Source organism: Notechis scutatus, chromosome 2 (assembly GCF_049901735.1).
Source record: "Notechis scutatus isolate UNSWTSFEM ecotype Mainland chromosome 2, rNotScu1.2, whole genome shotgun sequence".
Taxonomy (NCBI): Eukaryota; Metazoa; Chordata; class Lepidosauria; order Squamata; family Elapidae; genus Notechis; species Notechis scutatus.
Window position 1 is genome coordinate 237,565,686 of NC_142010.1, and position 16,058 is coordinate 237,581,743.

Consider the following 16,058-nt stretch of genomic DNA (forward strand, 5'->3'; position numbering starts at 1 on the left):
ATGGTTGATAAAGCTTTTCATATCTCAAGACCATGTTAACCTGGAGTTATCTGATCTAGCTAATCTTTGTGTCCATTCTACATAGGGCAAGAAGCTCAAGGAAAGTCAAGGAAAGAGTTAGGAAGCAAACTTTTCCAGCGATAATAACCTTGTTATGAAACACCGTTCCTATAAGGAACACCTTTTTCACTTTCTGTTTGAAAAGCTTTTTTCATATAAACCTTAGGGGAAAGATATTTCATTGGAAGCAGCCAAATTATATGGGGAAACAATTGGGAGACTGGGGACACATACATTTCTATTATTGCTTATGCTTAATGTAATGCTATGATCTAATCATTTGTGGTTAGATCTCCAGGCTAATCACTCTAAAATTAATGATTTTTCACTATAACTTTTAAAATAGATCTTAATTTATAATGTTAATAATCTTGGTTCAACGTTAAGGTGGAAAACATAGAGGAAGAGTAAGGAATGTAAATCTTTATAGTACCTAAATTAATGCAAAAGTGCTCACTTTACTCCCAGATAAGAATATGTCAGTAGCTGTAGACAATTTCAAGTATTGCTATTTCTAGCCTTAGGACATAAAGAAAGAAGCTTCTTGCATCACCAACTGAGAAATGCTATATACTTTAAGTCAGGAGTGTCCAACCCCCAGGCCATGGCCCATTTGAAACCCAGTCCGCGCGAGCTGCTGGCCGGCGCATGTGCACACACAGCTTGACTTGTGGGCCAGTTCCCCTCTCCCCCCTCCCAGTGGACCACTAAGCCACAAAGATTGGGAAGCTCTGTTCTAACCATTGAAGCACAGCATTGTTCATATGAAACAATCAGATACGAGACCGGTATATGTCCTCAACTTACGGCTGATCATGATGTGATCCAGGGGTGGGATTCAAATTTTTAACAACCGGTTCTGTGGGCATGGCATAGTTGGTGGGCGTGGCGTGGTGGTCATGTTATTGGCTGGGCATGGCCAACTAAATATCACTCACATCGAGGCATGCATCTCCTTGCCTGGCCTCTCATGACTGTGGGGATGCTGCAACAGTTGTAAGTGTGAAAAATGATCATAAGTCACTTTTTTCAGTGCCATTGTAACTTTGAGTGGTCACTCTACACAAGCAAAGTACCAGCAAAGGAGGGGGAAAAAACTCCAGAGAAGTTCCAGAGACAGGAAGTCTAGTCCTGCCAAGAATGTAATAAGGGTTAACGGAGAGGCAGTTTCTGTAAGCAACACCAGAATGTTTCCTTCCTGCCTTCCTTACAGGATTAGGACAGTAATTTCTTCTAACAACCGGTTCTCCGAACTGCTTAGAATATTAACAACCAATTCTTGCGAATAGGTGCGAACTGGTAGAATCCCACCCCTGGATGTGATCTAGAGCAGAGATCCCCAACAGCTGTTAGGAACCAGGCTGCAGGTGAGCAGCAGAAAAGTGAGCGCAACCATCTCTCCCGTCCCAGTCTGTGGAAAAATACACTTCACTTTATGCACAATAACACACATACTATCAATGTATTATTAAAATTGTTTTGACATAAACTACTTGCCCCATTTATTCTTTATGAAAATAATATAATATCACTTTAAGTCTTAAGTGGTTTTAGACAGTGTTTATTTTCTTTAATAAATTAATAAACATTCAGGATTATCAATTCTTGACTTAAGAGGTGTCAGACAATTGTCAGGCTTAATGGAAATGGGATGAAGACATGAGTAGACATTTCACTGCAGTATTGTAATCTCCAGCTTCCATTCACAACAAGCCATCATCCAAATACATAAACTGTTGTGTTATGATGAATATGTGTCACCAGAGGTTTGTCTTTAGAAATGAAAACCTTTCCAAAAAAAATTACGAATTCATTTTTCAGAGTATGGATCCTAGCCAACAGCGTCCAAGTCAGTTTCCACTTGCAAAGCAGGGTTTCCTCTTCCCTGTATCTGTAGATAGCCCATCCAAAATCTCAGGAATTGTCCTTTCTCTTTCTACCATGTCGCTTTTCAAACCAAGATGAGCAGCCAAGCAGAGTATAGAAGAATCAGAGGAAAATATAGAGAGTAACTTGTTTCAGAAAGAAACAAAAAAATTGTTCTTGCCATATATTTATGGCAGTGAGAAAAAGAAAATTAAAGCGACTGAAAGGGAGGTGGTGGAAGGGAATGAGCCATATCAAAGAGTTTTTCCTTCTTTCACCTGAGGCTAGATCTAAACCTCCCTTTGAGGATCTGTTCAAGCTCATTCCCTCATGGGCTTTGGGTGGGACTGTACTTTTCCATCATTATTCATACATATATGTTTTCTTCTGCAGCTATGTGTACTGTGTGGCAGCCTTTTTGTGAAAAGGCAAGCTGCACCCAAAGCAATTTCAGAAAGTACCAATTGGCTTGGTTTCATCGGTGACACAATTCCACCAACGTTTACCAGATTTAGTGAAATCCTAAATTAAAGGGATTAATTCTGGTAGATTCAACTGTTGTTCTAGTTGAAGGCCAGCCCTGCAAGGTGGGTGGGGTCAAGAAATTATAATAGTATGCATGGTATTGAACATGCCTTTGGCTTGAATAAAATCACTTCACAAATAAAAATCCTATAAAGGAGACAGACAACAAACCAGATTGTTATCTTTCCTAATGGTGTGAAAAAAGGCAGTACAGGTACTCCTTGACTTACAACAGTTCATTTAGTGACCATTCAAAGTTACAACAGTATTGGAAAAAGCGACTTAGGACCATTTTTCACACATACGACCGTTGTAACATTCCCATGGTTACATGATCAAAATTCTGACACTTGGCAACTGACTCATATTTATGACTGTTACAGTGTCCGGGGGGGGTTAATGTGTTGTGGTTAGCCAGCAGGCAGGTACGAACAGCTGAGGAGAGCGAGGACTCAGATGAGGGGCCAGGACCATTAGGGAGTGGACTGCTGCCTTCAGAGATTGTGGGAGTTGGTAGTAGCGATGAGGAGGTTCCCGAGGAGCCTGTACCAAGTGCACGTGCACTCAGGATTGCTTGCAGGAAAGAGCAGCTACAACAGCATGGGCGACTCAGAAGTAAGGCTGCAAGGTAATGGCCCCTCCTTCAAGAAGCCAGCTGTGAAGCGAACGTTCTTTGTAGGAAGCAAAGACATTTTGAAACTCAGCCTCGTGGCCATTGCAGTTGGTATTTGAAGACTCTTGTGTTGTAAACTATTTCTTATCTGTTGTTTTTTGGCAGACTTGTAAAAACATGGCAAGGCTCTTTCTTGTCGGAGCTAATTAGTTGGAAGCAGCCTTTTATCTGTGAAGAAACAGGATTCATAGATGAAACATTAAAAGGTTGTGCTGCTGCCTTTGTCTTGTGTTTGCTCTCTTGGAACCAGGTTTGGGTCAGAACATCATGTGATCCCCTTTTGCAACCTTCTGACAAGCAAAGTCAATGGGAAGCCAGATTCAGTTGTGTCACTACCTTAATTATCTGTGACAAGAAATGTAAAATGGGCAAAAATCACTTAACAAATGTTTTAATTAGCAACAAAAATTTGGGCCTCAATTGTGGTCGTAAATCGAGGACTACCTGTATATATTAATTTTTCCTATGTAACAAACTTTCCTGACTTTGTTAGAACACTTTGATGAGGAAGCCACTGATCACTGTAATTGTGCATGCCAATAAAGAAACTTTGCTTCAACTATCTGCAATTGGTTTTTAATTTAAATGGGCATTTTTTTTCCATCATCCAAACATGGCAGAGATTCTAGGAATGCTTGTGATTTTACATAGCAGAATAGCAGAATCTTTGAAGTCAGAATTTATTACTGCCACATCGTATACCAAACAAAATCAAGGCAGGATTTCTTTCTATTTCCTCTTTCTTGGGATTTTCTAAAAGTCTTCTCCCCCAAAAGGCTCACTCACTTCCTCCCCATTCTTAATACTAGATCTACTTTCTTTCGCATCAGGGTAACATTTTTTCCAGACTAGATCAAATCCAAACTTTTCTCAAGCTTGCTGTTTCAGAGTTTGTAAAGATACTCATGGTATATCTATAAAAACATATGCATTTTTCTTAAGTTCTTTATTTAAGAAAACAGGCTATAGCAAACAAGATACAGTAGTCAGGTAAGTTCCCTTTTGTTCACGATAAATTATTTCATGATGTCTCTCCAACTGAAATCATAAGAAAACTCCTCTTCTTTTCCCGTTACCATTCCCAGCATTGGTGCATTCCTCAGTTACATTTTTCATGAGAAGAATAATTTGAGTCTGCCATTTGTGAGAACTCTGGGCTGATTTGTTCAATGATTCATTTGTCTATTTTCTTGACTGTCCATAATATTCCCCGGAATCTTCTGCAATAGTAAAATTCCAAAGCATTAATATTCTTGGTTTCATTTTTTTCAAAGTCTACCTTTTATTTCCATACTGTTGCAGGGAAAACCACTGCCTGCCCAATTCTTTTTTGCGGGCATAAAAATATCACAACATATATCTTTACCAACTTTACAGGTTATTTGTACTTTACTGCTATTCTATCAAGTACACCAATAAGTCTGCAGGTATTTCTTGACTATTCGTTACTTTACTGTTGATAACTTGATACCATATAAAGATCTAGTTCATGTAGGATTATCATTATTTTGCCGGCATGTAAAATTAAAAATAGTATACAGTCTTTCATCAGCTCTTTTAAGTCTCATTTTTTTCAGTATTGGTATACTCATGCCAGTACTGGTGTTCCTTTAGCAACCACAATTGGGACTGGCAACTAATAGTTAAGCAAAATAGTTACTAAGTGAAACTACAACTATACAGATTACTTCAGTTTTTCTTTGCTTTACAGACCTGCAAAAGTTATAAATGTGAGAATAGGTCAAAAAGTTACTTTTTCATTATTGGTGTAACTGTGAACAATCAGTAAATAAGGCAGTTATTAAACAAGAATTACCTTAATAGACTGTTATCTTCCGATCTATTGGCCACTTTGTAGTTCTCAAGAATTGCTGCAGACGTTTGGCTAGAATCTTTACCAAATCTTTTTCTGTTGCTAGCCTATTTCTGTACTCATTAATTCCTGTAGCCTTCTGTGCTGGCATTGATTCAAGTAACTTCATTTTCTGATACTAGGGCTTCTTGAAAATAAGGAGTATCTTCTAAGTAACATAGATATTGACTTTTTTACAGTGTTTCAGAAGTGTATACCTTGCATTTTTGCTTGAGCTTCTTTGAGCCAGTTACTATCTGCTTACTGCTGCCCTTTAACATATCAGTTCAAGGTTGGAAACTTCTTCTGAGTCCAAAGATCTTTTGGAACTCATTTCTTATTTTTCCAGGTTTGTGAGCAACTTCAAGGTCTTTATGTATGCTGTTTTTTAAGACTGCTTTTTCCCTCCCTTTTAATATCTCTCTCATATTGTGTTATTTCCCTAAAAATAACACAATAAATTGCCTTGTTTTAGTTTTGACTGCTTCTTGGCAATTTCCATCATTTATTCTGAGGTTGAGTTGATTTGATCATTGATTACCCTGCAGCTAAATACTATCCTTTCTATAATCTTCCTACAAAAGTCCTTTTTTGGGTTGTAATGAACAATACAATCTTCTGACTGAAATCTCCAATTCCAATTATTTCAAGTGGCTGATGTCTAAAATGTCAATTTGTAATCCATACATTTCATTTTTTATTGTGCTGAAGCTTTGTTATGTTCCTGCTTCAACTACAATTCTATGCAGCTTCACATTTTCTTTTCCTGCATGGAACACCAGTTATTAAATGTTCCAAAGGCTTTATTCCAGCCATCATATGCACTATTAGCACTCTGAAAAATCCTCAGCTCTTCCTTAGAAACATGACCAAAAGGACCCATCATTTGTGACTATATTGCCAATCATATTCATTCATTCATCCATCCATCCATCCACCCATCCACACGCTTTAATGTATCATGATATATATATTTCCTACACAGGAAATATCTAATCAAAGCTAAAATAGGTGGGTTTTTTTTATCAAAGTGGATGATGTTCAATAGCGTACCAAAAGCTGGCCATTGATTTCAAATCCATGTAAATCGTCATTCAGGGCAGACAAGAAATAAAGAAGAGCTACATGTTACATGTTTCTTAAGTGAATAATACAGCACACTTAGTTCATTTAAACTTGGTCAGCCTTCCTTGAATTAAGCTTGTCTTATACAAAATAGCAGCAATCAAAACATGATAGGTCATCATTTTAAAGAAGTTGTAAACATCTGAAACTGTTTGATGATTAAGTACAAGTAATGAGAGTTAATACTGTAGTTTACTTCTAGTGTGGTTTCAAAGAATATATGAATGAATACAGGTAGTCCTCGACTTATAATTACAATTGAGCCCAACATTTCTGTTGCTAAGTGAAACATTTATTAACTGTGTCATCCTAGCTGTTCAATGTGTAGGTTATGTTTCTTGCAAATTGTTGTTGACAGTGGGCATAATATACATATAGTCCTCGACTTATGACCACAACTGAGCCCAAAATTTCTGTTACTGGGAGTTATAAAGTGAGTTTTGCACCATTGTATGACCTTTCTTGCCATAGTTGTAAAGTGAATCCCTGCAGCTGTTAAGTTAGTAACATGGTTGCTAAGTGAATCTGGCTTCCCCAATTGATTCCGCTTGTAAGAAGGTCATAAAAGGTAATCACATGACCTCCCAGGGACATTGCAATTGTCATAAATATGACTCCTGACCATGCGGATGCTGCAACAGTTGTTTGAAAAATGGTAACAAGTCCCCTTTTTTAAGTGCCTTTGTAACTTTGAATAATCACTAAATGTACTGTTGTAAGTCGAGGATTACCTGTACTGTCTCTGTTTAACAAATTGAGGATACATTTACTTCCTAAGGTAATTATTATTACATAAAAATACAAGATCATTGTATCAACTGATTTTGAAAATTATACCAAGCATAATATTCATTATTTTTCCATAGTTTACTGATAATTTGCAAACTACATTTTAATTCTCACTACTATATTTTTGAAACTTGTATTAGCAAGGAAAAAATGAACTTGGACAATAATGGTTTATTAACCAAACATGATTCATAAATTCCTTATATGGGAACCGAACATGTAATTAGATCTTCTCTCCACGTAGATCTTGCATTTATTAGTACACAGAGTAGAAACAAAGATTTATTCTTTTCTCCAAATAGCAAGCTTCTTATATTTCCTAGTATTTATCTTCTTCCACCAAGATGCTTTCAAAATTATGGGTTGCATTATTGCTTAGAAGAGAAAAATCTAATAGTCAAATATTATAAGTACCAGTTTTTATCCCCATTTTAACAGTGTGTCTAACTATGCTTTATACATACTTGTACATTTATTTGTTCATATAAAAATTACACTAAAATAAATATAACCAAGTATCACCCACACATGACTGCTATTCCTTATAACAATACAATTGCTACACAATTGCAGGAAAAAACATGTATGGTTTAGGGAGCTATACACAAGTCCTATATTCAAACCCAATTCATACAAAGCATTTGCCTTTAAAGTTAGTACAACCCTAGTAGTTAACCTCAGATACTCCAAAATAACCCCATCTTCAAAAAATCATATTGCTAATAATATATACTAGTTTCTGTAACCATATACAATTAGATCTGTAATGAACAAATATTATACCTCTTCATTTTATCTAGGGCCATTTCACCACTGAGAACTTATGGTGGTCTTCTACCTAACACTGAGAAGATATAAGCCTTGTCCTCATTACTTCCAACTACTTTCCTAGTGCTAAAACTTAATTCATATGACTACATTACTTTATATGCAAGCATGAAGAAATTATTCAGATACTTTATTCTAATTCAAAAGTTTTCACTCTTAGGATTAGGATTCACTTTCAAATCAAATATGCAATAGGAGTTGCATTTAAAATTTTACTACTAATATTTATAGTAACAATATAGCAGTAGAATCCCCTTTAGAGTGAATTACAGTGTACCAGCTAAAGATGCATAATAGAATTCTTTCCTTATACATAGGTTACTATTCATTAATAGATTAGCACGAAATAAGATCATAGAAACACATGAACATACATTTCTGAAATCCATATTTATAAGAACTCTAGTCAAATTTGAATTAATGAAGTTATGAACAAATAGCTCTCTTCTCTGTTACAACTTCTTCTATTCCAAATAGTGATGTGTAGTTTTAGAATGTGAAGCTTTACATTTAATACACGTTTGTTAACACTGGTAGGCAAATATTTTTTCCTTGATATAAGAAATGCTCTTTCAGATTTTTTTTTATTTTTTTTTTTTGAGAAGGCAAAGTTTGATAATTCTATTTAAACCCAGAAAACATTCTGTTCTGTGTACATACTGGTTTGTTTATATCTGACATCTCAGAATGCCCTCAGAAGGAACATTTATAGCTCAGTTTCAGCTAAAACAAATGTGCTGACTTAAAAGTACACAATTGTAACTGCACGTTGGAAACCAAACTGCAAAGTGACCTCAAATAATTAATGCAGACAGAATAAAATTCTACACCCAGAAAAAGAAATTACTAATTTATGAAGCAAGGCACTAAAGTTATCACATCAGCATGAACTTCCTTCAATGTGAAACCAGATTCCATTGATCTGCTATCCATTTTAAGTTGGATAAGAATGTGGGAAGGACTGGAGTAATGGAAAACAAAAACAAATATGCTTTTCATTTGAAATATTTAAACATTCATTTTTTCATTGAGAAATCTATTGAAGTTGTAGCTCTTAAAGAAAATTAAAATACATTGTAGGTTTAGTGGTCAAACTTTTGAAAATATTAACATTCATAAAACCAAATGAACTGACTTAAATAATATATCTCATTTTAATATCTATTACAACAAAATACACAAGAACGGGATCCCCTTACACCCATACAAACTAGGAGAAACCCTTCAGAGGAAACTCAGACACCTGGTCAATGACTCAATTACTCAATAAACTCCCCAGAACAATTTCTCCAATGCATCAAACATACCAAGACCAACAAGGAATAAATCATGGTCTCATTCAATGTCACCACTCTCTTCACCTCGATTGCCAATGACCTGGCTAAATAAACCATATACCACCTACTCACTAAACACCATACCTACAAAGATGATGCCTACAGAACATGCCCACAGAAACCATCATGAAACTCCTGGATCTATGCCTCAACACATACTTCAAGTTCAATGGGAAAATCTATAAGTAAGTACAAGGTACCCTGATGGGATCACCCATATCAGACCTAATAGCAAAAGTAATCATGCAATGACTCAAATCCATAGTTCTACACACCATCCAACCATAATTCTGGACACGCTATGTCGATGACACCTTCGTCATCATCAAACGCTCCCAAATTGAAGAAACATACCATCTCCTCAATAACATCCCCTGGGATCAAATACACACACAAAGAAAAGATAACCAGATCCTCAGCTTTGCAAGCAACCACCCCACCACACACAAAAGAAGCTGTGTCCCAACACTCGTCAGAAGGGCCAGAACATACTGAAGCACCACAATACTAAGAAAAGCAGAAAAGAAATGGCTGCTTGACATCTTTCTCTGTAATGGCTATCCAAAAAACTTCATATTCTGACACACAGCACCTAAACCACCACACACCACACAGCCAACCACCACGCAAAAATTAACCCTACTGTACACAAAATGGGTGTTGTAAATGACAGCCAGAATCTTCCAGCCTGTACGAATAGCAATAGCCCACAAACCCTCAACCACACTCTTCCAGGAATTATCCAGAACCAAAGATACAGAAGGATGAAAGAAACAATGTAATCTACAAAATCAACTGTGACCAGTGCAACCAATTCTATGTTGGACAAACATCATGTCAATTAAAAACCAGGATCCACAAACACTGGCTGGCAGCCAAATGCCACGATCCCAAATCCTTAATCTCTTCCCACATTGACACCAAACAGCACCAGTTTGATTAGAACAACCCAAAAATAATCAGCCACACTACCCACCCACCACACTCATCTGTCCATCAAAGCCTGGTATTCCACAAGCAATTCCATCAACAGACACATTGACCTACAACCAGCCTATGAATCCCCCAGATCCAAAATAACCACACAGCCAACCAGAGACAGCACTGACCCTCAACCAACCCATGCAATCCCCTCACCAATGATCCCGACCTGATGTAACCTCCCCATCACAATGCCCTCACTTGACACACCCACCTCTGAAGCCCTTATAAACAGAAGAACACTGACATCCCCTAAACTCTACTGAAGATGTTACCTAGCCTGGTAACGAAATGTTTGGAAACCAACCCACAAGCTTGGAGAATGGACTTTCACTCTCATCCTATACCCGAGATACAGATACTGCAAATATCCCTTACAATACTCAGGTCATTTGCTGGAAAAAAAATATACCCCTGATATACATGTTTACACATCATATTTATTAGACCATGTTAAGAAAAGACATATTTATCTAGCTCAAAGGAACAATTCAGCTTACTAAACCTCTTGGGGGGAAACTCCGTTGTGGCCCTATCCCTTTGTTCTCCCCTTCAGAAAATTCTACATTGTTTTATAGACATTTAGAGAAGTAGCAAGTTCAAATGTACAAAGAGCACGTCCAGGCATATTACACTCAACAGATCTGTCAATTACAAAGTCAGTCATTAACCCACATTACTCAAAATCTTCCAAGATTACTGCAGCATGAATATGTAGTATGTTTTTGACACTGCCCTGATTCAGAGAACACACTAAGCTACAAATGATTGGCTTGGTTTTGGTGAACCTAGCCTTTCTTTGTTGTAATCTATGTCTAATGTAGGCATGTCAAACTGGCAGCCTGTGGGCCAGATGCGTCATGTGCAGGCCACGCCCATCCCAGCTCTGCAAAGGCAAAAAAGTCATGACACATCATGTGATGCAATCAGTTTGACACCCGTGGTCTAATGTGTCATGCAAACCAAGGTTATGGTTTATCCAATAGCTATGGCGAAGCACAATGAATAAACAGGCATAAATTCTAAAAAGCAAGATTAATTAATACATTCTAAAAAGCAAGATTAAGAGCCATGGTGGGCCAGTGGTTAGAATGCAGTACTGCAGGCTACTTCTGCTGACTGCTGGCTGACTACAATTTGGCAGTTTGGGTCACCTGCTCAAGGTTGACTCAGCCTTCCATCCTTCCAAGGTCAGTAAAATGAGGACCCAGATTGTTGGAGGCAATATGCTGACTCTGTAAACAGCTTAGAGAGGGTTGTAAAGCTCTGTGAAGTGATATATAAGTCTAAGTGCTATTGCTATTACTGATTTTTGTTCAAATTCTAGGAAAGCTGTAACTTGATCAATAAACACAATTCAGTCTGAAGTGTTTAAATTGAAGACACTGTACTAGAAGATTCCCATTTTCTGCTGTTTAAGAAATAGGCATTAAAGTTTAGTATTGTGGAATCAGGTCCTAGCATTTGATAAGAGGTTTCATGACTGACACCTAGTTATATTGAGAAAACTTGGCCAGTGTTGGCGGATTTCAAAAAGCTAAGAGATAAAGAGTTCTGATTGGTAACTCCATAGAGTCGATAAAGAAATTCCAGGCTACAAGTGGGAAATCTGTAAACAGGAGAAGGAAATGGCAACACATGTAGCTAGATACTGTGGGAAAAATTGAAACCCACTATCCTTAGGATAGTTAAAATAAAAACCATAGTTTCTCATGCCAAATATGTCAGTTGTGCCAACAACCAAAAGACACACAGTTTTCAGTTATGCAAAAAAATCATTTCTAAGCAGGGCTATCATATCTATCAGTAATTGCCTTTCTACAGCTATAACAAGGCATTTAAGGCTTGACACTTCCTGTTTATAGCCATCAGAATATATCCTGTGAAAAGCCATAACTCTGAAGCATCTGATAAAATGAAATCTTCTCTAAATCAATTCACAGACCTAAGTCCACAGGAAAAAAGGTAATTTAAGTCAGAATGAAAATATTTATAACCATATGTTGGTTTACATTCTAATCAGTCCAGCTTCACAACAGTGGGCCACCTTAAGGATACTAGATTGCACGCTCTCCAAGTGGGACCATGAGCCAAAAGGTCCTCCCCCAACACACACATTGCATGGACGTGTTCATGCAATCACCAAGAATCATGTTTCACTAGAAGTTTTTATTTTTATCAGGATTGAGCCTTAAATTCTCTTTCCCTATCTTCTAAGTCTTTCTCTACAATGGGGAGACAGAAGACCAGGGGTGGGATTCTACAGGTTCGCACCTATTCACTAGAACCGGTTGTTAACATTCTAAGCAGTTCGGAGAACTGGTTGTTAGAAGAAATTACTGGCCTAATCCTGTAAGGAAGGCAGGAAGGAAACATTCTGGTGTTGCTTACAGAAACTGCCTTTCCGTTAACCCTTATTACATTCTTGGCAGGACTAGACTTCCTGTCTCTGGAACTTCTCTGGAGGTTTTTTTCCCTCCTTTGTTGGTACTTTGCTTGTGTGGAGTGACCATTCAAAGTCACAATGGCACTGAAAAAAGTGACTTATGACCGTTTTTCACACTTACGACTGTTGCAGCATCCCCACAGTCATGAGAGGCCAGGGGAGGAGATGTGTGCCTCGATGTGAGTGATGTTGAGTTGGCCACACCCAGCCAGTCACATGACCACCAAGCCATTCCCACCAACTAAGCCACACCCACAGAACTGGTTGTTAAAAAAAATTGAATCCCACCCCTGCAGAAGACACTTCAAATGTATTTTAAGCCTGCAATCCAGTGCAGCGGTTCATCTAAGCAGTGCTTGTTTGTTTGCATTTAAAAGATGTCCACACCTCAATTTCAGGCTTGTTGGCCAAGATCATCCACCTCTCAGGACTCTCTGGAGCCTCACTCCACAGAAAGTATCTGAACCTTCACAGGAGTCTTGTGTTTATGACTTTAAATGCAGCTCCCTGTGGAATTTACCACTTCCTCCCTGGAAGGTAGCCCTGGAAATTCCTGAGACAAGCCCGCTTTTCCTTCTAGAACAGGGGTTTCCAACCTTGGCAACTTTAAGCCTGGAGGACTTCAACTCCCAGAATTCCCCCAGCCTGGCTGAGGGAATTCTGGGAGTTGAAGTCCTCCAGGCTTAAAGTTGCCACGGTTGGAGACCCCTGTTCTAGAAAGCATTATCCCGTTCCCAAGGAGCCTGGGCGCCCAATAGCGCCAATGAAGCGCCGACCCCAAAGTACCACCAAGCGTGTCAGGAAAGGACTCGCCGCTCCGGCCGTCGCAGGGGCCACCGTACCCCCCATCTAAGCGGGGCGCCCGCGACTGCCGCCTTCCCCTCTCTCCCCATTCAACAAGCTCCCCCCTGAGATGGAAGAGGACAACCGCCGTCCACGGGCTCCGAGCCCAACCCGGAGAGGCGGAGAAGCGATTCGCAGAGCCTCGTTTGCGGTCGGTTTCAAGGGTAATTAAGGAGAAACGCCCCGTACAAACACACAGCCCACTCAGGCAATTAGGAAGAGGCTCACCCGACCGTCAACACGCGACAGGGATCCCGCCTTTGGCAGCTGCTTCCCGCCGCCCCGAAGGAGCCAGGCAGGGCAGCCGCGGCCGGCGGTGGCTTTCTCCTGCCCCCCTCGTTCCCCAGACAAGCCAGGTCATTGCCCGCCCGCCAACCTCTGGCCTCCGGCAACCACCGCCAGGCGGAAGGAGCCAGCCTGGATCTTCCCGCTCTTTTCGGAGGGGGCACAGCCGCCCGAAGCCCTGCGCCGCCTCTCCAAACCCTGATATCTCCCACCTCCTCGTCTTGCTCTTCCAGCGAGGCCTCCGTCTCGGGACGAGGGCGGGTGCCCCGCAGCCATCTAGACCGCCCGGGCTACCCGAGTCGTCGTCCTCTTCCTCGCTCTCCCGCCGGCCGGCCGCGCATCCTTCCTTTCCCACCTCGCCTTCCTTCCCGGCGCTAGGGGAGACCGAAGGTAACGTGGCGGGGGCGCCCGACGCTTCCACTCCTGGTCCCTGCAGCTGGGAGGTACCGCCGCGTCGGTGGGGATCCGCCCGCTCGAAACCGCTCCGGCTGGCTGGAGGGGCGGCAGAGCCAGCTTCGCCTTCTTCGGAAAGAGTTTGGGAGTCTGACGACGAGGGGGACGAGCCGGAGCTGGAAGAAGAGGGCGAGAGTCGCTGGCCTCCCTCCTCTCTCCGCTCAACCTCCTCCTTTTCCACCGCTGCCGCCGCGGAAACTTTCTTGCCCATCGCCGCCCCTCTAAGTGCGGGGGGAAAGACCGCCACCGCCACCGCCACCGCCTGGGGTGGGTTCGGAGGAGAAAGTCAGCCGCCCGCCTCCGCCGGCGGCATCAACACCGGAGGCATCCTCCGCCGGAAAGGGAAAAACGCCAACAGAGCCGCCGCCGCCGCGCCCCGCTATACCGGGACGTCGCCCGGTGGCAGCGACATCCCACCTCAGCCACCTTTCGTCAAGCGCCAGCGGCTCGGAAACTCTGCGCGGGCTGCCGGAGAGCTCTCGGCGCGCAGCCGAGTCCTCAGACAGCCCGGGAGGCGTCTCTTGCCTTCCGCGGACCCGCCTCCTGGCAATAGGCGAGGTAGATGGGCTGTCCACGCAGTCAATGGCGAAGGCGGTGGCGATGATGATGGGCGGGCCTGCCAAAGGGCGGGGGGGGGGAGGTAATCCCGAGACGGCTGAGCGGGAAGCCGCAGGTAACAGGAGCACGAACCGGTAGCTGCAGCAGTCGCCGGCAAGGGAGAACGCGCGGGAGGGCTCCTGAGCGCCCTAAAGTCGGAGCACGCCCCTGTTGGTCGTAATAAAGCGGGGACTTCTGAACGTGCTGCCCGGATAGTTTATGGTTAGGGTCCTTGGCTATCCAAGGGTCCGAAGCCTCCAAAACCACACCTGGGAATCCCAGGTAGGAGGCTTAGACTGAGAAGTCGTCCATAACACACCGCTTTAATGCTCTTATTAAGAAAGCTGCAGAGCGCAACAGCGAACTGCATTTATTCAGGTATCCCATTTCCTGTGGATTTAACAAAGTGCATTCCGGAGTGGAACAACAGCTTCATCAAGCAGTTTTATTTTTATTTTTTATTTTTTTGCAAACCTGTCACAGCATCATCCTCCCCAATCCTCCACAAACAGAATAGTCAGTCATTCTGGACAATTCTACAATTAATCTATAGGTGTGGATGTCTTATCACTTTTTAGCTACCCTTTTGGCTACAATGTAAGCCTAAACCTTGTACCTGTCTCTAAACAAACTCACTCTTCGTCTTCTGCCAAACGCCAGTGTTTCTCAGTCGTGGCAGCATTAAGGTGTGTCGCCAGATAACAATGGCATTCAGCATCCTTGTTATCACTGGAGCTCAATGGAACTTATGGCAGAATTGCCCATCACATTACTAGACAAAATCCCAAGCATATGTCAGAAACCAAGTGGATCATGTTCCTGTCTCAGGGAATCTTTGTTATTGGCATATTAGGGATGCTCTGACAAATGACTGTGTTGGAAACCTATCCATTTACCTACTTGATATGAAGCACAGTTGACCAAAATGCTACTTCCTTGATCCTAGCTTTAAAAGCTGCTCTCCAGTACCCCCCATTCTGTTCTTTTCCTAGGTACATGGACACACTTCCAAATGAACAATGCTGAAATCAACAGTTTCTCTATCTTTTAAGAAAATTAGAATCACTATTGCATATCCAATAAAGTCCAGCCCCTTTGAAATCTTCCTGGGAAAGAGAGATCTAGTCAAAGTGTTATTCTTATTAGCTCTGATCATGAAGAATCTGGTCTCTCATTTCAAGCTACTGGATTTTAACCTCTCAATTTTACATAACATTTTATATATTTATACACTGCTATCATGTCTCCTTTTAGTTTTCTTTTTGCAATCCAGGGATATTCAACTCTTTTTACTGATACTTCTTGGGCTTTCTAAACCTCTTAATATTCTAATAGTTGTATGAATCTGGTCCTGCTAATGTTTTTATTAGGCCAAAAAAATTATAATAGTTTTTAGAA

At 41.0% G+C, this 16,058-nt stretch overlaps 1 protein-coding gene across 6 annotated transcripts in view; it reads right to left on the bottom strand.

Annotated features, from left to right (window-relative positions):
- The window catches only part of MAST4 (microtubule associated serine/threonine kinase family member 4), a 204,744-nt gene extending 190,230 nt beyond the window's left edge, over positions 1 to 14,514 (bottom strand). For 4 of the 6 annotated variants that reach the window (XM_087958343.1, XM_026670565.2, XM_087958342.1 and 1 more), the window contains exon 1: positions 13,823 to 14,514. The gene's annotated coding sequence lies outside the window, so the exon portion shown is untranslated. The remainder of the gene's footprint in view (positions 1 to 13,822) is intronic. The other 2 variants (XM_087958345.1, XM_087958344.1) reach the window with 1 other exon arrangement.
- Positions 14,515 to 16,058: the final 1,544 nt, after the last annotated feature.